This window comes from Lithobates pipiens, unplaced genomic scaffold (genome assembly GCF_037356315.1).
Source record: "Lithobates pipiens isolate NorthernLeopardFrog02 unplaced genomic scaffold, aLitPip1_a1.2 Scaffold_18, whole genome shotgun sequence".
Classification (NCBI taxonomy): domain Eukaryota; kingdom Metazoa; phylum Chordata; class Amphibia; order Anura; family Ranidae; genus Lithobates; species Lithobates pipiens.
The window spans coordinates 105,092,081-105,116,267 of record NW_027507758.1 but is presented as its reverse complement, the minus strand read 5'-3'; the positions used below and the strand labels follow the sequence as shown (position 1 = coordinate 105,116,267).

At 41.4% G+C, this 24,187-nt stretch overlaps 1 protein-coding gene across 2 annotated transcripts in view; it reads right to left on the bottom strand.

The window, feature by feature from the left end:
* SERTAD2 (SERTA domain containing 2) overlaps positions 1–14,483 on the bottom strand; it is a 133,379-nt gene extending 118,896 nt beyond the window's left edge. Inside the window, exons 1-2 of one of the 2 annotated variants that reach the window (XR_013276629.1) lie at positions 14,166–14,483; positions 10,658–11,893 (exon numbers count right to left, since the gene is read on the bottom strand). The gene's annotated coding sequence lies outside the window, so the exon portion shown is untranslated. Of the gene's footprint in view, positions 1–10,657; positions 11,894–14,165 lie in introns of those variants that run through there. The other variant, XM_077485964.1, reaches the window with a different exon arrangement.
* Positions 14,484–24,187: the final 9,704 nt, after the last annotated feature.

The window sequence follows — 24,187 nt, the reverse complement described above, 5'->3', positions numbered from 1 at the left end:
TGAATGAACTAGAACAGCGGTCCCCAAACTTTCTAAACAAGGCTCGGTGTACTGTCTTCCAGACTTTAGGGGACCATACTGTGGGTAGCTGGAGTAGAAATTACCCCAGCATCAATAGGAGTGGACAGTGTCTAAGGCTTGGTGGTCAGGTGGAGTAAAAATATCACAAAGAGCCTGTGTTCAGTAGCAAGAGGAACAGTGCCCCATCACTTGGTATTAGTGGGAGAAACAGTGCCTCATTGGTGGTGTCATTGGGAGGAATGTTGTCCAATTGTTTATATGAGTGGGAGGAATTATGTCCCATTGTTGGTGTCAGTGGAAGGAGTACTGTTTCATTGCTGGTGTCAGTGGAAGGAATAATGCCCTGCCATTGGTGCCAGTGGAAGGAGTGGTGTCTCTTCATTGGTGTCAGTAAGAAGAATAATGTACCGTATCTGTGGAAGAGAACAGGACTGGATAAAGGTAAGCAAAGGGTCGGACATGGCCCACAGACCAACATTTGGAGACCTGTACTAATGATCACTCAAGTTTTTTGCCCTCCTGGAAATCAGCTGTGGATGAAGCACACAATATTTTTGATCTTAGGGTATAATTTCAATACATGCCAGTGTTTTATCATTATTTTTACACAGCTTATGTCAGTGAAATCCAAATTGAGTGATCATATACAGTGGTGTGAAAAAGTGTTTGCCCCCTTCCTCATTTCCTGTTCCTTTGCATGTTTGTCACACTTAAGTGTTTCGGAACATCAAACCAATTTAAACAATAGTCAAGGACAACACAAGTAAACACAAAATGCAATTTGTAAATGAAGGTGTTTATTATTAAAGGTGAAAAAAAATCCAAACCATCATGGCCCTGTGTGAAAAAGTGATTGCCCCCTAAACCTAATAACTGGTTGGGTCACCCTTAGCAGCAACAACTGCAACCAAGCGTTTGCGATAACGTGCAATGAGGCTTTTACAGCGTCCTGGAGGAATTTTGGCCCACTCATCTTTGCAGAATTGTCCTAATTCAGTTACATTAGAGGGTTTTTGAGCATGAACGGCCTTTTTAAGGTCATACCACAACATCTCAATAGGATTCAGGTCAGGACTTTGGCTAGGCCACTCCAAAGTCTTCATTTTGTTTTTCTTCAGCCATTCGGTGGTGGACTTGCTGGTGTGTTTAGGATCATTGTCCTGCTGCAAAACCCAAGTTCGTTTCAGCTTGAGTACACGAACAGATGGTCGGACATTCTCCTTCAGGATCTCTTGGTAGACAGCAGAATTCATAGTTCCTTTTATCACGGCAAGTCTTCCAGGTCCTGAAGCAGCAAAACAGCCCCAGACCATCACACTACCACCACCATATTTTACTGTTGGTATAATGTTCTTTTTATGAAATGCAGTGTTCCTTCTATGCCAGATATACTTGGACACACACCTTCTAAAGAGTTCCACTTTTGTCTCATCGGTCCACAGAATGTTGTCCCAAAAGTCTTGTGGATCATCAAGATGTGTTGTGGAGAAATTGAGACGAGCTTTGATGTTCTTTTTGCTCAGCAGTGGTTTTCTCCTTGGAACTCTGCCATGCAGGCCATTTTTGCCCAGTCTTTTCCTAATGATGGAGGCATGAACGCTGACCTTAACTGAGGCAAGTGAGGCCTGCAGTTCCTTGGACGTTGTTGTGGGGTCTTTTGTGACCTCTTGGATGAGTCGTTGCTGCGCTCTTGGGGTAATTTTGGGCGGCCGGCCACTCCTGGGAAGGTTCACCACTGTTCCATGTCTTCGCCATTTGTGGATAATGGCTCTCACTGTGGTTCGCTGGATTCCCAAAGCTTTGGAAATGGCTTTATAACCCTTTCCAGACTGATAGATCTCAATTACTTTCTTTCTCAATTGTTCCTGAATTTCTTTGGGTCTCGGCATGATGTGTAGCTTTTAAGGATCTTCTGGTGGACCTTACTGTGTCAAGCAGCTCCTATTTAAGTGATGCCTTGATTGTGAACAGGTGTGGCAATAATCAGGCCTGGGTGTGGCTAGAGAAATTGAACTCAGGTGTGGACAACCACAGTTATAATATGTTTTAACAAGGGGGGCAATCACTTTTTCACACAGGGCCATGATGGTTTGGATTTTTTTTCACCTTTAATAATAAACACCTTCATTTACAAATTGCATTTTGTGTTTACTTGTGTTGTCCTTGACTATTGTTTAAATTGGTTTGATGTTCCGAAACACTTAAGTGTGACAAACATGCAAAGGAACAGGAAATGAGGAAGGGGGCAAACACTTTTTCACACCACTGTACATTGGACCAGTTTGCTCCCAGGCTGTCTCTCCATAAACCAAAAGATTCATACATTCCAAGTTGTTTGCCTTCCCTCAACTCCTACGGATGCATCAATAAGATTATGACCTCTTTCTAAGTCACTGATACATATGTTCTGCCTCAATTTCAGTTTTGAAATCCACCTTTTAGGAAATCATTTCAAAGGATCCTCAAAAATAGCCCCGTTGGAATCCCATTTAATGAAGTCCTTGTACGGTGGCTTGAGGAATGTAACAATATGTTGGCCGCAGTCTCCTTCCTATAGTTTCCTGTACACAATCTATCCCCAACAATAGAGATCTTTAGGTCCAAATGTGTAATTTTCTTACAGTCAGGTAGTTATATCAATTTGCTATTTCTTTTATTCGTATTCAAATCCTGGATCAATTCATTAAGAAGTATTTTCATAGCCTTTCAAAAGTTTAATTTGCTTGCACAACTGGCCTGCCCAGAAGCTTAGCACTGTTTTTGTGACTTTTCGTAAAGAATAGTATATGAAAATGTTATACTGGTATACAGTATACAGTATAAAGTTATACTGGTCCACTTGCAAATATATTAGATAGTAGTAGTAGATAATAGCTTAGGCCCGTTTCTCTTGTCAATTACAATTTAAAATTAGTACCAATCTTGGAAAATAATTATGGCCCAACTTCTCATAAGTAAGCTGGACTGTTAAAGAAAAGTTATATTTGTACAAGTAAATTTCCGCAGAGTGTAACTCCACATTGTCCCTTCTGTTTTTGTTTTATATACTACTCCGGGGGCCCATTTTTATTCCTGCAGAGCCTCTTTTCTGGTGTCAAATGATCAATTCTTCTTATAGATCAACCAGTCTTTTTTACATCCTTTTGAACCAACTCTAAAAATAAGGCAATTAATTCTTAGAAAGAGATGGCATGGTTCTAGACGTCCGCTTTAGACTGCATTCATTTCTGCACATTCTAGGAATGTGCACAGAAACATAAATTTCCGTTGCTTTTCTGGAATGTGCAAAAAACGCACATCCCATTTACAGTACTATTAATTGTTAATGGCCCCCCAAAACACAGCCAGCAAATTTGTGTTTTTGCATGCAACAAATGTGCTGTAAAAAAATGTGCAAAGCTCTGCACCTGAAAAAGCTTCTTTGGTGCGTTTGTCATATGCAGGGTACCCATTTAAAATGAATGGGCTGCCCTATGCTGTCATGCTTTGGTAAAAAATGCAGTGTGAATGAGGCTAGTCTCTATTGGTTCATTGAGAAAAGGGAGGAACAATTGAAACTATTTTACTTTAATCCAAAAAAAAAAAAAAAAAGGGAAAGCATACCAGGTACCATATTCTCATTCTCTATTACATTAGTAAGGTGCTGTAATTTTTGCAATGGCAAACACTTTTAACTATTAATTATATTTTTAAATACTCAGCTAATTTTTATTGCAGAAAAAAATAAATAATGCATTAATGTATGCAATACTTTGTAAGCTGAAACTATAGCAAATATGTAGAAAGAACTGCAAAAAACAAACAAACAAAAAAAACCACACATCTAATACAGCTGGTCCACAAGAAAATGTTGATGGTCCTCAGAGGTTCTGCCACAAATCAACATTGTGGTGGATGTATAACCCCCAATGTTGTTTCCGGTTTTGTTCTCAATGTGTGCTGACAGTCAATACCCAATGCCTCCTCTGTGGTTCCAGGTTCGGTAAACTCAGAGGGAGACGCCAGGAGTAGTGCAGAGAGCAGAAGGTGAAGAAGGAGGGGACTTCCAATGGTAGGGCTGATCACGGAGCTTGAGCACATGGATGTATATAGAGGTGATATTCAATGATCAGTCTGTGTAAGGTAGCATTGGGATGAAGAGTGCGGAGGGGGGGGGGGGGGTAGCTGGAGCATTGTGCGCATAAAGCAGCAGTGTGATCCAAGAGCATTGTGTCTATAAGGCATTTCAAATTCATGTTAGTGGTCCACAGGAATTTTGGGGGAAAATTGGGAGTTTAGTGGTCAGTGAGGTCCGAAAGGTTGGCAACCACTGTACTACAGTATCCAAAAACCACATCAATAAAAAACGACATATTATCTAGATACTTAATAATAAATTATATGGCTAAAAGTAATACCTGACTCTGTATTTTGGTGCACATCCATAAAGCTACATGTCTATTTTAGTAACAATGCCAGCAACCAATGAAACAATGCAAGATACAAGGTGTCATGGGGCCTGCACTGATCTAGTCATGTGCCTCTCTAGTCATGTGACAATATGACTGATGCAAAAAAAAGTGTTTTTTTCTGCTTCTAGACTAAAATAGTGTGCATGCAAAGCCAGATGTTTTTTTTAATTGTAATGCATTCTATGCATTAAGATAAAAGGCCTTCTGTGTGCAGCAGGCCCCCTAATACTTACCCGAGGTCCCTCCATATCAAGCAATGTCCACGAGTGTCTGAACCATCCGAGATTCTCCCTCTTGATTGGCTGAGACACAGCAGCAGCGCTATTGGCTCCCACTGCTCTAAATCAAAGTCAGCTAGCCAACAAGGGGAGAGAGAGGGCGGGGCTGGGTCGGGGCTCAGTGTCTAAATGAACTAAGGGAACTGTGACTCAGCTCGGTTGCCCCATAGGAAGCTGCTTGCTGTGGGGACACTGAACAGGAGGGAGGGGCCAGGAGCACAGAAGGGGGACCAGAGAAGAGGAAGCTCTGGGCTGCTCTGTGCAAATCCATTACACAGAGCAGGTAAGTATAACATGTTTACTATTTTTATAGGAATGCAAACGAGCAATCACTTTAAAAATGCTTATGCTTCCATCTAATCTGCAATACGTATAATACATATAAAATATACATAGCATATCAACAGTACACTCACAGAAAAGTGGAAATATACTACAGATCAATAGTGAAGGAGATACTCCATTATTTAGATAATTAGAAGATCCATGGATGCTGGAGCTGTACAAGGCATTGGAGTTGATTTACTAAAGGCAAATCAACTTTGCATTACAAGTGCACTAGGAAGTGAAGTCGCTTTAGATCCGAGGGGAAGATCTGAAATGAGTGAAAGCTCTGCTGATTTTATCATCCAATCATGTACAAGCAAAAATGCTGTTTTTTATTTTACTTGTCCCCGTCAGATCTACAGCAACTGCACTGCAAAGTGGATTTGCCTTTAGTAAATAAACCCCATTGTCTTTTTTTTACCAGTATGTATAATATAAGCATCACTTGTGAGAGTTTTGACTTTGCACATTCTCCAGTGAAGTGATTAAAAAAATTGAAATGTTTCATTTTATACGGAGCTGTTTTTGAAGTGCTGTCCAACTTTTTCCACAGGACACAAACATGGAATAGCTGAATATTCATTTGCATGATGGAAAAATTTTCCTAACAAGGTTCAGCAAGCCAGTCTTCTTAATTGTTACAAAAAAGATAAAACATACAACCACACAGTAAAGACTGCTGGTTTTATGGCTATGGTTGCCAATATGCCAACATTTTGCCGATATGGCTGGTAGACAAATGGACTCCATGCCAATGCATGTAAAGGACTAACTTCAAAACATATGAAGCCCATTTTTCCCCAAAGGAGATGAAAACAATAGTTTAGAATATTTAGTAAAGACTGACATTGTATTTAAAGTGGAACTTTAGTCGCTGAATTAAAATTCAAAAACAGGCTGAATTTTTGTTTTTTATGTATTCTTACCTTGTTTTTCATACTGTACAATGAGCTGTGTATGTACGTACGGTACTGATGTTGCACTGGTCTGGCCAATCAAAAAGGCCAAATATCAGAACCCAAGATTGGAGCGGCTGAACATGCCAGTGGCCAGCAAGGAACTGCGTTGCTGAAGTGGAGGGGAGTATAGCTCACGCTAGTGAATGGGGAAATTAGCATCTACATGTGGGAGACCAAGCAGGGATTCCCAACCATTAGCTTGAAAGCAATTGGATGCTGACAGCTTCTGCAGCTAATTGCAGCTGCTCACATGCAATCGCTCAAGCTGCGATTACCTGCGAATTATCAGACCTGGATGCAGACTGTCTGCGTCCAGGGCTGATCATTCGCAGGTAATTGCGACATTATTACATGTCAGCGACTGTGATTAGCTGCAGGAGCTGTTAGCCTCCCATTGCTTTCAGTGGTGCTGATTAGTTTCCCACATGCAATTGCTAACAGCCCCATTAACAAGTGTGAATGGGGTCTTAAACCGGAGCTATACTCACATCTACTTCAGCAATGTGGCCCCCTTCTCAGATTCTGACACATTTGGTTAATCTTCTTTTGGGTTTACAAGTGTGAATGGGGCCTAAGTGGATAATGCCATCCAAGATAATGCCATCCAAAACTGAACTGGGTGGACTGACCCTTTATTGACCCAATTCCATTCTTTTTGCCACATGTACAGGCATACCGACTTTTAAGTACTCAATGGGGTTTATTTACTAAAGCTGGAAAGTGCAAAATCAGGCTCACTTCTGCATAGAAACCAATGAGCTTCCAGGTTTTATTACCAAAGCTTAATTGAACAAGCTGGGGTTAGAAGCTCATTGGTTTCTATGCAGAAGTGAGCCTGATTTTGCACTGTCCAGCTTTAGTAAATAAACCCCATTGTGTACTTAAAAGTGGGGTATGCCTGTACGTCACAAGATCCCAGTTCTTATCTTCTCAAAAAACTCTAATGTCACGTAAACACGATCGGAATTTTGGTCGGAAAAAGCTCTGATGGTTTTCCCGGCGGAAATTCCAGCGGGATTTCGCTCAAGCTGTCTTGCATACACATGGTCACACCAAATTCCGACCATCAAGAACGCGGTGACGTACAACACGTACGACGGGACAAGAAAAAGGAAGTTCAATACCCAGTAGCCAATAGCTTCCATCTCCTAGTTGAATCTGAGCATGCGTGAGTTTTTGCGCGTCGGAATTTCCGATGAAAAGCTGTCCTCGGTCTTTTGCTGGCCGAAATTCTGATCGTGTGTACGTGGCATAAGCCTGCTCAAATAGGTTGTTTTCGAAGTCAAGCAGTCTATGAACAATAAAATATTCTTAATAAATGGTAAATGGGCTTTAAGGCTGGGTTCACACCTAATACGGATGCGGCTCACAGCAGGAGTCCGGTGCGTCCCTGTTCTTCCATTTCAGGGACGAATTTTTGCCTGAATTCAGACTTGAAACTGAGCCAAAGACACATAGGTCTCCTGTGCAATGCGCTCTGCGACTGGCACGGAGATGTGTAAGCTGGCTCCAGTGAGAGCCGGTCGCAATCACCTGTCATGTGAATTGGATGCGGCAAAACCCACATACAATTTTGCACTGGTGTGAACCCGGCCAAAAACGAGTCCATACTGACCTCTGAATGTGCAGGTACTGTGGAGCAATTAACTCTCAAAGTTCACGCGAGAAGCACTAGAGTTGTTTAAGTCAATTTCTATGCAGTTCAGCTCGCCTTCCTAGCAGTGGCTCAGCTGTCTTCCAGCCTTGTAATCTCTAAAGTAACACAGAAAAAGAGCTCTGGCAGGGGAGGAGTGTGGGCTGAGCTGCTGGGAGATCCAAATTGAATGACTTCCTTGCTTCTGAAGATTGATTGCTCCACAGTGCCTACGAATACATAGGTCAGTAGGGACTTGTTTTACAGATGAACAGCTTGTTAAAGAGGAAGTAAACTCTGGTGGGTTTTGCTTTCTTTCTTTCTTCTTCCCTGCAAAGTAAAGGTATAATGTGCTTGTGTGCATCACATACTAGCACATTATGTGACACTTACCTACAAACAAAGCCCTTGTCATCCCTGCTACAGGCGGCATTCATCTTCGCCTGTCTTCCTTAAGTGGCCACGGATTCCGGTTCTGTGACTGGCCAGAGCCACGTGACGTCACTCCTGCGCAATGGGTGTGGGAGCCGCTGGCCCCGGCACACACTCCTGAAGAAACAGCACAGGTGGCCGTTCCTTCAGAGCGCATGTGCCGATGACATCAACGGCACAGTATACAGTAAATATCTCCTAAACGGCGTACATTTAGGAGATATTTACAGTACCTATCGGTAAGCTTTATTCTAGGCTTACCTATAGGTACAACTTACACAGGGAATTTTACAACCTCCTTAAAGAGTATGTCAAGCTAAAATTAAATAATAAACAAAAAACATATGCATTACATCTCTGCAATGTATGCCCATATCAAAGTGTTTATCCTTTAAAGATCCTGCAAGTAGAGTAAAATACCTGTTGATCTGCCAAAAATGCACTTTGCTTTTAAAGCGTACCTTGCGCTAAAATGCAAAGTTCACATATGTGGTTGCCCCTACCCCCTGTGGACAAAACACCAACATTACAGAACTTAAAAAAATAAATAATAGTAATAATAATAATACACAAATAAATACTTACCTTAATCTTGGGTTCCCCCACTTCCTGCCATTGACATCACGATCCTAATTCTTGCAAAAGGATGCTGCATTATGGGATTTTTGTGGACTGACTGGTGTCAGCCCTGCCCAGTGTATTTTCCTAAATTATTCAACCACTCCTACACTTAGATCTCCATCACATAGAGGCAAATCGTTCCTTAGTCCAAGATAAGAACTAGAAGGGCTCTTTATAACAACACAGGAAGTGTGGAGAGGACAGCTCTAAATTTCGGAAGAGATCAACAGTTTTTATTTCTTTTTTTTAGCACTTATCAAACAGTTATAACAAAATGCTTCCAATGTTATATTTAACAGACCAAAAGGAAGTAAATAAGATAAGCTCATTGTTAAGGTTTACACTTGTAAATAATTAAATGTCCACAGCCTGGCAGCAGCCAACATGACACGTGCACTCATGACACTGGTGGTGCAAACAAATTATGTGTCTTCTAACATGAAAGTACAGCAAAGTTGTTTGCTTTGATGCTGTCATTCTCTAACTGAATCACCATAGGCTATTTAAAGAAAGCAGGAGCGAGTCAGGATGAGTCAGTACTCAAATAACCCAGTTCTCTGCATAAATTTGAGCTTTAGCTATTGAGCTCTGCAGACATTGAAAAGGAGCTGAGAGCGCCATCTGCTGGTTGCAATTGTACACATGAAACATTCATATGCAATATTACATATTTACCTGAAAACTGTATTTTTAACATGTTTATATACTCAAACGCACAAACCATACATAGACTTGCTGGCTCTGGGACTTCAACGTAAAAATCCCAGCTCTTGCAATTGCAGCACTTACAAGAGTAAGAGGGTCCCAGTTCTCCTGCTGAGCTTTTAATTTGTTTAAATTGAAAAAACAACAGGAATAGAAATATTCCTGTTGTAACAGAAGGCGTAAGACTCCAAGGTATTTAGAAACCCTGCAGCCATTTTGGGAAGGGGGCTTGGTGCTGGAATATCCAAGAGATCGGAGGCCAGATTTTGACACCCAACTCCAACAATAAATGAAACATTACTTATGAGTTGAGTAATTCTTTTGCTCCATACACACGGTCAGACATTCCAACCACAATTTTGTCCGAAACTTGTGTTGCATACACACGGTCGCACAAAGTTGTCAGAAAATCCGATCGCTCTGAATGAGGTGACATCAAATGCGTAAGTAGGGACTATAAACGGGCCAATAGCTTTCATCTCTTAGTTTATTCTGAGCATGCGTGGCACTTTGTCCGTCGGAATTGTCTACACACGATCGGAATTTATGCGATCGGATTTTGTTGTTGGAAAATTTTATATCCTGCTTTCAAACTTTGTGTTTCTGACAACATCTGATCGCACGTTTTCTGTCGGAAAATCCGACCGTGTGTATGGGGCATTTAAATAGCAACCCCTGAGAAAAAAATATACAAAATGAAACAGATTTTTAATGTTTTTATCTGGATGTGGCTCCTCATTTAAATAAATAAAATTATGCATGCTAATATAAATAAGACAATTTGATGGTACTTGCCCACCCATGGCTGCATACATGCAGTAACACACGCTTGTAGTATGTGCTACTGCATGCATGTTCACATGTGTGTTGCTCTGCATTGCTGTGTGTAATAATGTACATTTTTCCTCATATATTATGCAAGACTGGAAATTTACAGTTTCAACTAAAAGGTGTAAAAAATTGTGATTTCTGTGGGGTTTTTTGTGCACATTTTTTGATGTGCCGGTTTAATGCCCGTTACTGCATGAAAAAAAAATGTTGCATGCAGGAATTTTTCCAAACACGCTGCGCTGCAGCGCATCGATATGAACAGGCTCTTCTTTAGGCTGGATTAACACCTATGCATTTTTAGTGCTTTTTGCATTTTGCAGATTTGCAAATCTGCAAAATGCAAAAAGCACTAAAAATGCATAGGTGTGAATCCAGCCTTAGATACCTAAAAAAAAAAAAAAAAAAACCTCTCCTTTAGGCCTGGTTCACACCTATGCACTTTTTTTGTCCATTTTCCGTTTTAAAGAAATACACTACGGTCCATTTAACATGCTTTCCTATGGATGTAGTTCACATCTGTGCATTTTATGGAATGAGCCAGGGACTTTTTTCTGGTATTTGGTTCCATAGACGTCAATGGATCAAAAACGTGTATTGAAAAATGTAAAATGCACCTGCAATATGCAAACTGCAACCTGCATAGGTGTGAATCAGGCCTTAAACAGACTTTGCATGCAAATATTTCCTGCAGTAAATGCATCAAATTTGCCGCACAAACATAGTTAAGTATTTGTGTGGCAAAGTGCAGGCCTTAAAGAGATCAAAAAAATGTTTAGTGTGCAAATGTTTATTAAAAGGCAAATAGGTTGTTCACTTTGCAAAGGAAATCGCACTTTGCAATGGCATTTTTTATTAGTTTAGTGAATGTTGGGAAGCTGTGCTGACTTTCATCATCCAATCATGTGCAAGCACAAATGCTGTTTTTTTTTCCATTTTCTTTAAACCCAATTGGGTATTTCTTTACAAAATTAACTTTCACCACATTCGCAAATCTAAGGGAAAATTCTCTTGCATTGTGAACAACTTTTAGTAAATCTTAATAGCACTGTACGGAGCAATGCGCCGACAAACTTTTGCTCTGAGTTGGGAAAAAAAAACATCAAATTTTTCCCTGTTTAAAACGCTGAGGGAAGTAAATACAAATGAATATGGCCACAAATGTTATTTCATTATTATGAAAAACTGTGATTAAATGGAACAAGCCTGAGAAAAAAAAAAAGCAAAGAGCGAAGCTGTCAATTCAAAAATGCCCACCTGTCCCTGCCCTCTTACAGGGAGCCACAGGGGTGTTGGGCAGCCTGAAAAAAAAAAAAAGGAAAAAAAAAAAAACACACACACACCAATATGGACCTACAGTGACTACATGAAAGAATTCGGGAAGACAAGAAGGTAAAAAGGAGCAGGCAGCCCAGCTGAGCCGTGCCGTGGAAGCCTTGCCGCTTGCAATTGTCTAGAGAATCTTTACTGGAGACAAAGGTCCAGGAACACATTGTGGATTGCTGGCCATCTGTCTACAGCTGCAGATACCCGGGGCTCGTCCGCCACAGCCTTCCAACGCCAAACCAGAAACACAATCGCTGCAGGAGACAGACTTTTACTGCTATTTACAAACCTTGCAAAGGGGCATTTCCTCATCTGATAGCAAAGAGAAAAAAAAGGAAAAGAAAATACTAAAAAATAAAAATTCAATTATAAAAAAAAATATATATAAATAATATATACAGTATATATATCCCAGCATCAGCCTGCGAAGGTGGATGGTTAAAGTGATATTAACCCTTGTGATCCTGCCTAGCTGTAAAGTAAGATCTCAACATAAAAAAAAAAAAAAGACTGCATTAACTGTCAGAATGACTTGAACACATTGAAAGGCCAAATGACACCCCCACCCCCTCCACCTCCCAGCACAGGAACAAAAGTGGCCCCATCTGTCCCTCTCTGAACTCTCCCAAACACCCATCAACAAAGCAAGTTTTTTTTTTATTCTGTTTTAAATGTCCAAGTCCCAAACTGAAAGTAAGTTTCCCCGGTGGTTACACAGCATTCCTGTTACTACAGCAAACAGTAGCTGGATCCTATCAACTACAACCAGTCAGGGTCTTCAAAGTCCAGGAGAAGTGCTGAAAGTAACATGGGACAGCACAAGGAAAGTAGAGGGGGGTGGGCATCAACCTGACCTAAACAACATAAGTTGTGTCATCTGACATCTTCCTGTCTGTCAAGCAAAGAAAAAGTGTAGCACCAACAGTGACTGTAGTGCACTCTCTGTGATAAAAATAAAAGAATGTAGCACCAACGGTGACTGTTGCGCACGCTGTGTGTTAAAAACAAAACAATGTAGCACCAACAGTGACTGTAGTACACTCTATGTGATAAAAATAAAAGAAGGCAGCTATGTAGCACCAACAGTGACTGTAGTGTACTCTATGTGATAAAAAATAAAAGAAGGTAGCTTTGTAGCACCAACAGTGACTGTAGTGCACTCTATGGGGGTTATTTACTAAAGGAAAATCCACTTTGCACTACAAGTGCACTTGGAAGTAAAGTCACTGTAGATCTGAGGGGGACATGCAAGGAAATAAAAAACAGTATTGTAGCTTGCATGTGATTGGATGATAAAATCAGCAGAGCTTCCCCTCATTTCAGATCTACCCCTAACTGAACTCTTCGACAGCAATGGTCCGACGGAACAAATCCATTGGACAATTCAATTGTATGTGGGTTCCATTGGACCTTTTCTGTCCAAAAAACTGATGATCTTTAGAAATAGAACATGTTTCACATTTTTGCAGCGGAAATCAGCCGGACCCAGTTCGAGAAACCGTGTGTATGCTAGTCCGACTGGCAAAAATCGACGCTAGGGCAGCTATTGGCTACTGGCTATGAACTTCCTTATTCTAGTCCGATCGTATGTCAGACTTTGGTGTGATTGTGTGTGGCCAAGTCTGTTCATTTGGAAAGTCCGTCAGAACTCCGCCGAAAGTCTGTCGAATCGACCATCGGACTTAGTTCGTCGAAAAAGTCTGGTCGTGTGTACACGGCATTAGATTTGGAGCAACTGCACTTCCAAGTGCACTTTCAGTGCAAAGTGGATTTTCCTTTCGTAAATAACCCCCTATATGTTAAAAATAAAAGAAAAAACAATGTAGCACCAACAGTGACTGTAGTACACTATGTGATAAAAGAAAAAAAACAATGTAGCACCAACAGTGACTGTAGCGTACTCTAAGTAAAAAAAAAAAAAAAGGAAGATAGCACCAACAGTGACAGTAGTACACTATATGTGATAAAAGAAAAACAATGTAGCACCAACAGTGACAGTAGTACACTCTATGTGATAAAAGAAAAAACAATGTAGCACCAACAGTGACTGTAGCGTACTGTAAGTAAAAAAAAAAAAGAAGGAAGGTAGCACCAACAGTGACAGTAATGCACTCTGTGATCACTACCACGAATAAAAAAAAGAATGTAGCACCAACAGTGACAGTAGCGCACCCTGTGATCATTACCATGAAAAAAAAAGAATGTAGCACTAACAGTGACAGTAGTGCCCTCTAGTTGATCACCCACACTAGAAGAGATCGTAACAGATCTCCCATACTAGAAGAGATCCTAACAGATCACCCACACTAGAAGAGATCCTTGCTGATCACCCACACCAGAAGAGATCGTAACAGATCATCCACACTAGAAGAGATCGTTGTTTTGTAAACACAATCCAATACAGTAAACTGTTTGCTAAACACAGAGAAATTGTTTGCTAAACACAATTGCCAGTCTTTCTGACAGCAGGAGGGATGATCGGAGCTGTCACTTGGAAGTGATGGAACTTTGACATGATGATAGGAGAGTTGGGAAATATAAAAAGATACAATGTATCAATAAAAAGGAAAGAAGTTGCACTCACCACATGCAGTGTCACCTGAGGTCTAAAGCATCAGGATGGTGCCCCCTTTCCTGTGCCCTAGTCATGCAGCAGATCCATATGTCTGCACAATTTCTGGTGCCTATGGCAGTCTGCAGGCTCGGTGCATTCTACAATGGAGGAGGAGGAGGAGGAGGAGGGGAGACAGCAGGAGAAAGCCACTGGCTGCTAGGCTTGCCTGCGATCCCAGCACTTGCCATGAAACAATATGACGTGAAGTAAAGCTCTTGCAAGCTCCTTGCCCTGGAGCTCACGTCAAAATGCTCCTCCTCTGTCCCTGGCAGAACTCCCTCCTCTGGCTGTGTGTCTCTCCTCTCCTCTCCCTCCCTCCTTCTGTGCTTTCTACCCTTCCCCCTCCTCCTCCTCCTCCCAGCCTCTGATCTGCAGACTAGAGAGTACAGGCAGCAGCTATAGCACATGCCCCACTTGGAGGGGACTGGCCAATGGCAGGGAGGCCTCTCACATATCACTTACATGTGTCTTTGTCCCAAGAGATGAAGAAATGTTAATGCAAATCTGCTGCAAGGCTGTGTGTGTGTATGTGTGTGTATGTGTGTGTGTGTAGTGCTGCATCTAGAGGTGCACACACTCCCCATGCTGACCTGTCAAATCTCACTCTCCCTGATCTGGTGCAATGTTGGAGGGGAGGGTGAAGCACAATCCTACATTTCAAAAAAAAATGCTGGAGAGGTTGATTTTTTTTTCTTCTTATGCTCAAGTTCTCATCAACTACTCGTTATTTTAAGAACGCCGAAGGAACGGCATGGTTTCAGCCTGATAATATTTGCTAGGTGCAGAATGCAATGTCCTCGTTATACCCCATCACTGTCAAGGCAACGACTAGGGTGACACATCGGTTTTAATGGGACGGCGCAGGGTTGTAAAAGGTGGGTCCTAACGAAAGGGGTCTAGGTGGGGGACCCTTAGAAATATTTTGTGGAGGTTGGACGGTTTAGGGTTTGGGGGTGTGTGACCTCGTATGACTCAGGGCCGCTGCTTGGGGTCATCTTCTGGTACAGCGAGTGCAAGTTCATCTCAAATAATTGCCAAGAATAATGCATTAAACTTTATATGGCACTTACAGGCTTTTCGTTTTAAATGTAGAAAATTAATGATTATACATTGGCACCATATGTGTAAGTACCCTTCATCTGTATTCTGCTGATTAAAATATATTAATATTTATTTATGTGTGTGTGTGTAGGTGTCTGTCTAATTTTCTGATGTGTTTGAGTACATGTGCAAACATTTTGTTGTTTTAAACCCCTGTATAGCCCCAGCCCCGTAAAGTTTCAGTAATACATCTTTAATATTATAGTTTTTTTTTAAAGGTGTAAAGAGAATAAGAATTAATTCACACCTATCCAGCTAGCTGCACCTTTGGTGCCGTTTAAAGCAAAGTGCGTGTTCCATAAGGATGATTGGTCGGATCGAAAATTGTACCAAAAATGAACATCACACCTAAAACATAGTGAACCTAAAATACACACCACACCTGCAATGTACTGCCCCTAAAAAACACACACCACACGTAAAACCCTTACTACAACTACAACATTCTAGATCTTGAACACAAACCACACCTACAATGAACTTCACCTACATGGAGTAGGTGGCAACAAAATGTACTCCACACCTACTACGTACTGCACCTAAAACACGTACCACGCCTACAACACACTGCAACTAAAACCACACCACACCTACAATGTCCTGCACCTAAAACACACTCCTACAAATACTGAAAAGAAAAACCACACCACACCTACAATGTACTGCACCTAAAACACACGCCTACAAATACTGCAGCTAAAACCACACCACACCTACAACGTACTGCACCTAAAACACACCTACAACGTACTGCACCTAAAACACACCTACAACATACCGCAACTAAAACTACAGCACACTACACCTACAATATACTGAAACTAAAACCACACCTACAATACACTGCACCCTAAACACACGCCTACAAATACTGCAACTAAAACCACGCCACACCTAAAACATACTGCAACTAAAACCACAAAACACCTACAAATACTGCACCTAAATGTACTCCACACCTAAAATGTACTGCACCCAAAACACACACCACACCAACACCATCCTGCAACTAAAAGCACACCACACCCACAAAAATACTGCAACTAAAGCCACACAACTCCTACAAATACTGCAACTAAAACCACACCCATAACATTCTGCAGTGAACTGAACTACAATATACTGCACCTAAAATTCAAACCAAACCTACAATGTACTATACATAAAAACACACTACACCTACAACATATTACATCTAAGCCACACACCACACCTACAATGTATTGCACTTAAAATTTGCTCCACACCCACAAAAACTACATCTAAAATGCACACCACACCTACAACATACTGCACCTAAAATACACACCGCACCTACAATGTACTACAACTAAAATACACTCTGCACCTACAACATACTACACATAAAATCTACACTTCAACTACAAAGAACTTCAACTAACGTATTATTCACATGGGCGTAATTAAGCGTATACCCGTGCTAGGGCGATGCTTCTGTGTGCATACAGTATCTTGGAGATCCAGGAGCTGGATATCCCAGGATTCCCAAGTCTGCCCAATGCAGCCATTACAGAGTCAAATGTTGCTACAATAGGTCCTCCATGATGTAGATAAGCAAAATATTGGGGAATATGGTTGCTGGAGAGTGATGACTGTCCCAAATACCAGCATAGCAACCCAAGTACAAGCATTAAAGTTTCTCTCTCACACTCCAAAGACATGCTGATAGGTTAATTCAGTGTTTCTCAACTTCAGCCCTCAAAGTGCCCCAACAGGTCATGTTTTCAGTATTTTCCTCAGATGAAACAGCTGGGGTAATTACTAAGGCAGCAAAACTGATCAAATCTCCTGTGCGAAATAATGGAAATCCTGAAAACATGACCTGTTGGGGCGCCTTGAGGACTGGACATGAGAAACGCTGGGTTAATTGGCTCTTGTCTAAATTGTCCCTTGTATATGTATGTATATGTATGAATGTGGGTTGGGGCCCTTATATTGAAAGCTCCTTGAGGCAGGGACTGATGTGAATCTACAATATAATATAAACAAACCCAACATCACTAAGCTTTCACAAAAGGACAAGGTTCTTTGTTTTAGCCATTGACTGCAATTTTCAAATCCCACTGGACTCCACTGAAAATAACTGCCATTTTTTAAGTAGGGATCTTTATCCTAGTGTGTTAGCTTTGTAAATTAAAGTGGAGGTCCGCCCAAAAAAATAATAATTAAAAGCCAGCAGCTACACATACTGCAGCTGCTGGCTTTTAATAATAAGACACTTACCTGTCCTGGTGTCCAGCGATGTCGGCACCGCAGCTGATGTTTCCATCAGCTGTCGGGGGCTGCCATCACCATTGCAGGTAAGGGAACCCAAATAATAATAATAATCAAAATAATGCAACACACAGACATGTCTAAACCGCTGGCAACAAAAGTAAATACACCCCTGAGTGAAAATGTCCAAATTGGGCCCACTGTCTTAACCCTCTTGGGCATGGAGTTCACAGGTTGCCACTGGAGTCCTCTTCCACTCCTCCATGACAACATCACGGAGCTGGTGGATGTTAGAGACCTTGCACTCCTCCACCTTCCATTTGAGAATGCCTCACAGATGCTCAAAAAGGTTTGGGTCTGGAGACATGCCTGGCTAGTCCATCATCTGTACCCTCAGCTTCTTTAGCAAGGCAGTGGTCATCTTGGAGGCGTGTTTGGGGTCGTTATCTTATTGGAATACTGCCCTGTGGCCCAGTCGCTGAAGGGAGGGGATCATGCTCTGCTTCAGTATGTCACAGTACATGTTGGCATTCATGGTTACCTCCCATTAATGGCTGCGTGTTGAGTTATTTTGAGGGGACAACAAATTTACACTGTTATACAAGCTGTACACTCACTACTTGTAGCAAAGTGTGATTTCTTCAGTCTTGTCACATGAAAAGATACAATAAAATGTTTACAAAAATGTGAGGGGTATACTCACTTTTGTGAGATACTGTACATATATATATATATATATATATATATATATATATATATATATAAATAGATATATACTGTATATTTATATAGATCGGCATGACAAAAGTAAAGGTTATAAGACCATTTAAGACCATCTCCAAGCAACTTCATGTTCCTGTGACTACAGCTGTATAATATTAGGAAGTTTAAGGTCCACGGGGGTATAGCTAACCTCCTTGGACATGGCCACAAGAGGAAAATAAACCCCAGAATGAAAGAAGAATAATGTAACTAGTAGACAAAGTGCTATGGAAAACCTCCAAAGAGATAGAAGCTGAACTTCAAGGTCAAGGTACATCAGTGTCTGATCACACCATCTATCACTTTTTGAGTTGACAAGACCATGGAGGACTTCACAATCAAAAACCTAAAAAAGCTGGACTAGAATTTGTTGTAATACATGTTGACAAGCCACAATGCTTCTGGAAGAATGTGCTTTGGATATCTTTTCGAAAGACACAACAGCTCTAAATTCACAGATAAAAAAAAGAAGCTTTCAAAGAAATGAACACCATAACTATTGTCAAACATGGACCAGTCTTGTTATGTTTTGATACTGCTTCACTGTGTCTGTCAGAGGCACCTTGATTCTGTGCAAGGCACAAAAATATCTCAAAAACATCAAGGAATTCTGGAGAAAAATGTACTTCCCAATGTTATAAAGCTCTGTTTCTGTTGCCGGTTATGGGTCTTCCAACAAGAAAATTACCCAACACACACAGTAAAAGCACCCAAACATGGCTAAGAGCAAATCTTTGAAGTATTCTGAAGTAGAGTTCTAAAAAACTGGTCATACAGTAGATGGATAGAATTTCAAATGAAAATTCTAAGGAAAAAGTCTTATGCATACACACGACCGGACTATCCGTTAGAATAAACTCTGACGGTCTTTTTGACGGAGTTCCGACAGAGTTACGTTGAAACAAACTTGCCTACACACAATCACACCAAAGTCCATTCGTTTAGAACGCGATGACGTACGATGGGACTAGTAAAGGAAGTTCAATAGCCGGTAGCTAATAACTGCTCTTGCGTTGTTTTTGTGCGTCGGAATAGCATACAGACAAACGGTTTTCCCGATTTAAAACATGTTCTATTTCTAGGTCCGTCAGAATTTTTTTTTTAAAAAGTCAGCTGAAGCCCACACACGATCGGAATATCCAATGAAATGATTCAGTCGCACCTTTTCTGGTGGAAAGTCCGGTCGTGTGTACGCAGCATTAGGAAAATTTAAACAAAAATTCTCAAAACATTCTGAGAACATCTCAATATTGTTCGAAAGCTTTTGCTCGCTTTTAACACTTGATCTTGTAATGATATATATAAAAAAGAAAACACATACACTGTAAAAAAAATAGTTTGTTAGTGGGAAAAATTTGCCATCCCACTCCTTCAAGTTTTCTCATTAATACCATCAAAAATATTGATTTGGCCCACTAATAATTAGAAACGAAGAGTGGACCAAAATACCTGTTGGCAGCAGCAGAAGTCTCAATGAGAGTTACAGAAATTACATGTTTACAGTCATTGCCTCTGAAGCCTGTGCAACAAATATTAGGTCAAGAGACTTTAAGGCCGCGTACACACGGGCGGACTGTTCGTCCAACTTTGTCCGCTGAACAGTGTTTGGGCGGACAGTCCGCTCGTGTGTGGGCTTTCAGCGGACAGTTTCAGCGGACAGTTGGACGGACAAGGTTTTTCGGAAATTCCGTAAAACTGTCCGCTGAAACCTTGTTTCAGCGAACAGTCCGCTCGTGTGTAGGCTTGTTCGTCAAACAAAGTTGCGCGCATGCTCAGAAAGGATTTTCACGCCGAAAGCTATAATGCAGTGTATAGGACGTCGTATTTTTCATCCCGTCGTACGTGCCATTCACGTCATCGCGCACGGTTTCAGCAAACTGTTCGTCCGTCGTGTGTGGCCATGTCCGTCCATGCTAAGTTTGAGCGGACTGTTTGCCGAAACTGTTGGACGGACAAAGTTGGGAGAACAGTCCGCGCGTGTGTACGCGGCCTAAGAGATTTTATCCATGTCATTTAAATGTATTTTATTATTTAAAATATTTTGTTATAGCAGGCTTTCTCAACCTTTTCAACACAGAGGAACCCTTGAAACAACTTTCCAGTCTCAGGGAACTTCTGCTAAAAATAACTATATCTACATTTCACTTAGAAAAATGCTTGTAAACGTGTTGAAAATAGCCAGTTAGGTGCTGTTCTGGACGAGAGGGTAGGAGTTAATGCCTTTCCCGGTTCTTTGGTCTTTTGTCAGGTGCTTCTCTGGGCCCAGCCCACTCAGTTTCGCCAAAACCTACCAGATTTAAATTTACTGATATGACACCCAAAACTAAAAGTTTTTACTGGCATTTCCCCAAAGTTACAAAATGACAGTTTTAACCTCCCTGGCGGTATTCCCGAGTCTGGTTCGGGGTGGGATTTCAGAACCAAAATCGGTAACCCCGAGCCAGACTTAGGATCGCATTGCAGGATCCAGGAAGAGCTTACTTACCTTGTCCCCTGGATCCTGCAATGTCTCCCCACAGTGTGAGCGGCTCGTCCTCCACTCAATGCATCATGGAGCCGAGCATTCCCTGCGAGCGTTGAGACGCACGGGGATGGAGAACGGTGCCAAATTCAAAAAGTGAAACACACACAATACATATACAGTACACTGCAATCTTACAGATTAAATTGCTGTATGAAATTATTTCACATCCCTTTTGTCCCTAGTTGTTTGTCCAGTGCCCTGCATGTAGTTTTATATTATAAATACTGTTCTTCCTGCCTTTAAACTGGAGATTGCCCATAGCAACCAAAATTGTTCCTTTATATCAAAAGTGGTTTTAGACCAGCTAGAAAACAGCGATAATAAATTATAATCACTTGCAGAATTGAGAAATAGTGATTTGTGGGGAGATCCTTCATCAAACACTGAAAGTAATGACAGCGACAATTCTGCAACTGAGCAAATTTCAGTGTTTTTGATTTGATTACATTATTGAATAATTTTTATTATTATTATATTATTATTTGGTATAATTATTTATAGTTATTTATTATATTATAATTTATGATTTCATTTTTCAAACTTTATCATACCCGGGATGTCTTCTAGACTCTGGTTTGGACAGATTTAAGTGAGTTATTCCTAAGAATTACAGGCCTACAATATAAAACGCCAAATTTCCATGAAAAATAATTGTACCGCTTTCGGCACCTAAAATCCGACATAATCATACCGCCAGGGAGGTTAAGTGCAAATGTCAGTATTTAGGCTACAAAAAAGTACAATATGCAGTTGTGGTTTAGGGAAGATATGAAGGCAAAAAACATTTCTTATTTTATTTTTGATAGAGTAAGTAAGTAGCTCAGGGACAGGACTCAGAAAGTCAAGAAATTAAAATGGGCAGCCACATGAAACTGACTCTCATAGCGACACTGACAGCAGTCTGCAGCAGCAGATGATGATGACACCTCACAGACATGACATGTCCCCTTCTGAGTCACAGTGACAGTTTCTTTCCATGCCAGGTGGTCCCTTCAGTCCACTCCAGTCCAAACAGCACCGACAGTCCCAACTCCCGGCTTGTCTTGATCCCGTCCCACAGACCCGCACACAAGACTCCGGCCACTCCGCTCAGTTAGCTTGCACCGTCGCATCACATGACGCATTCAGGCACTGCCCCCACCACCCATACACACTTGCATGGTCTCGGATGGCTCTGGACTGGAACTGCGCATGTGCAGTTCCAAGTCAAGCATCACAGTCATATTGTTTACTGGCAATCTTCTCCTGTCACTGACAATTGCTGGCAGGAGAAAAGTGCCTGTTATTTTTCCCTGTGATATACATATGGGACGGTGGTCTGGTATAAGCGTCGCGAAAGAGGTCTAGTGAAAAGCTAAGGAGGGTCCCTAGTAGAGCATCCCGATGCCCATGTCAGGTCTATGTCTTTATGGACCTTGGTTTGTGCACTATAGCGCAGTCATGTTGGAACAGGAAGAGACCATCTCCAAACCGTTCCCACAAAGTTGGGAGCATGAAATTGTCCAAAATGTCTTGGCATGCTGACGCCTTAAGAGTTCCCTTCACTGAAACTAAGGAGCCAAGCCCAACCCCTGAAAAACAACTCCCCACCAAATTATTTAGACCAGTGCACAAAGCAAAGTCCACAAAGACATGGATGAGCGAGGTTGGGTTGGAGGAACTTTGCCTGGCCTGCACAGAATCCTGACCTCAACCCGATAGAACTCCTTTGGGATGAATTAGAGACCTTCTTGTCTACATCAGTGCCTGACCTCACAAATGCACTTCTGGAAGAATGGTCAAACATTCTCATAGACTCCTAAACCTTGTGGACAGCCTTCCCAGAACAGTTGAAGCTGTTATAGCGGGAAAGGGTGGGCCAACTCAATATTGAGCTCCATGGACTAAGACTCGGTTCATGTGCCTATAAAGGCAGGTGCCCCAATACTTTTGGTAATATAGTGTATATAATGGATAGATTGAGGGCAGGTTTGCCTGGAGGGAGCTCACTCCTCCTTAAAGGCACAGGGGTGCACTGGATACCAAGCAGATAGCACAATGGCAGCAAAGGTGTCCAGTGCACCCCTTCACCAAATAACCAGCATTTCAAACATATGGCAACTGCCCAACCTATAACTTGCCTTAACAGCACGGTGCACATGGAAGGGTTGATACGATACGGGTTGATACGTGTCATTTGTTTGTACTATGAAGGTATGCATTGTCATGGGGACTCAAGAGTTAACTGGAGAACAGCTGCAGTGCACTAGGTAGAGGCCCTCCTTAAGGTTGAGTATTCCCCCATGGCAGTCTCAGTCTTGTCCCGTTGATAAAAATGCCACACAACACAAAGGTATGTGCATAACAGTGACAATGCACAACGTGCATAGAGTAGCCAGAAGAACCCATCCTGGGGTAGGTCTCTCATCTGACCCTTACTAGGCACCCAATGAGGAGGGAAACATGAAAGATGTGACACCACTCTGTCATCTTGACCTGCCCCACCTTACAAGCTCCTTAACCACTTGCTTACTGGGCACCTAAACCCCCCTCTTGCCCCAACCAATTTTCAGCTTTTAGCGCTGTCACTCTTTGAATGACAATTGTGCGATCATACAACACTGTACGCAAATTAAATTTTTATCATTTTTTCCCACAAATAGAGCTTTATTTTGGTGGTATTTTATTTTTTGTTAAAAAAGAAATTAAAAAAGACAATTTTTTTTAATACAAAACCGTTTTATATTTTGTTAATAAATTTTGCAAACTGATAATTTTTCTACTTTATTGATGTACGCTGATGAGGCTACACGGATGGGCACTGATAGGCTGCACCGATGGGCACCGATAGGCTGCATTGATGGGCACTGACATGGCGACCCTGATGGGCACTGATAAGTCGACACTGATGGGCACTGATAAGGCAGCACTGATGGGCACTAATAGGTGGCACTGGTGGGCAGTGTTAATTTAGTCGACTAAAACATTTTAGTCAACTAAATGAATATTATTTTAGTCAACTAAAGTATGACTAAAACTAAAAAAATTGAGATTACTAAAATTGAACTTCCTTTTTCTAGTCCCGTCGTACGTCATCGCGTTTGAAACAAGCGGACTTTGGTGTGATCGTGTGTTGGCAAAACTGTTCGGTCGGAACGCAGTCGGAACTGCCGTCAGAGTTTATTCTGATGGAATGTCCGGTCGTGTGTACACGACATTTCATTGAAATTTGACTTCAAAATTAACATTAGTCTGTAGTGCATGTTCATAAATAATAACATATGATATTTTTCACTCCAGCAGTAGTTTGGAAATTGTAGAGAAATGTTAACTAATGCATTACAATTTAATTACACCCATTCGATTTTAGATGACTAAAATGAGATTTAGT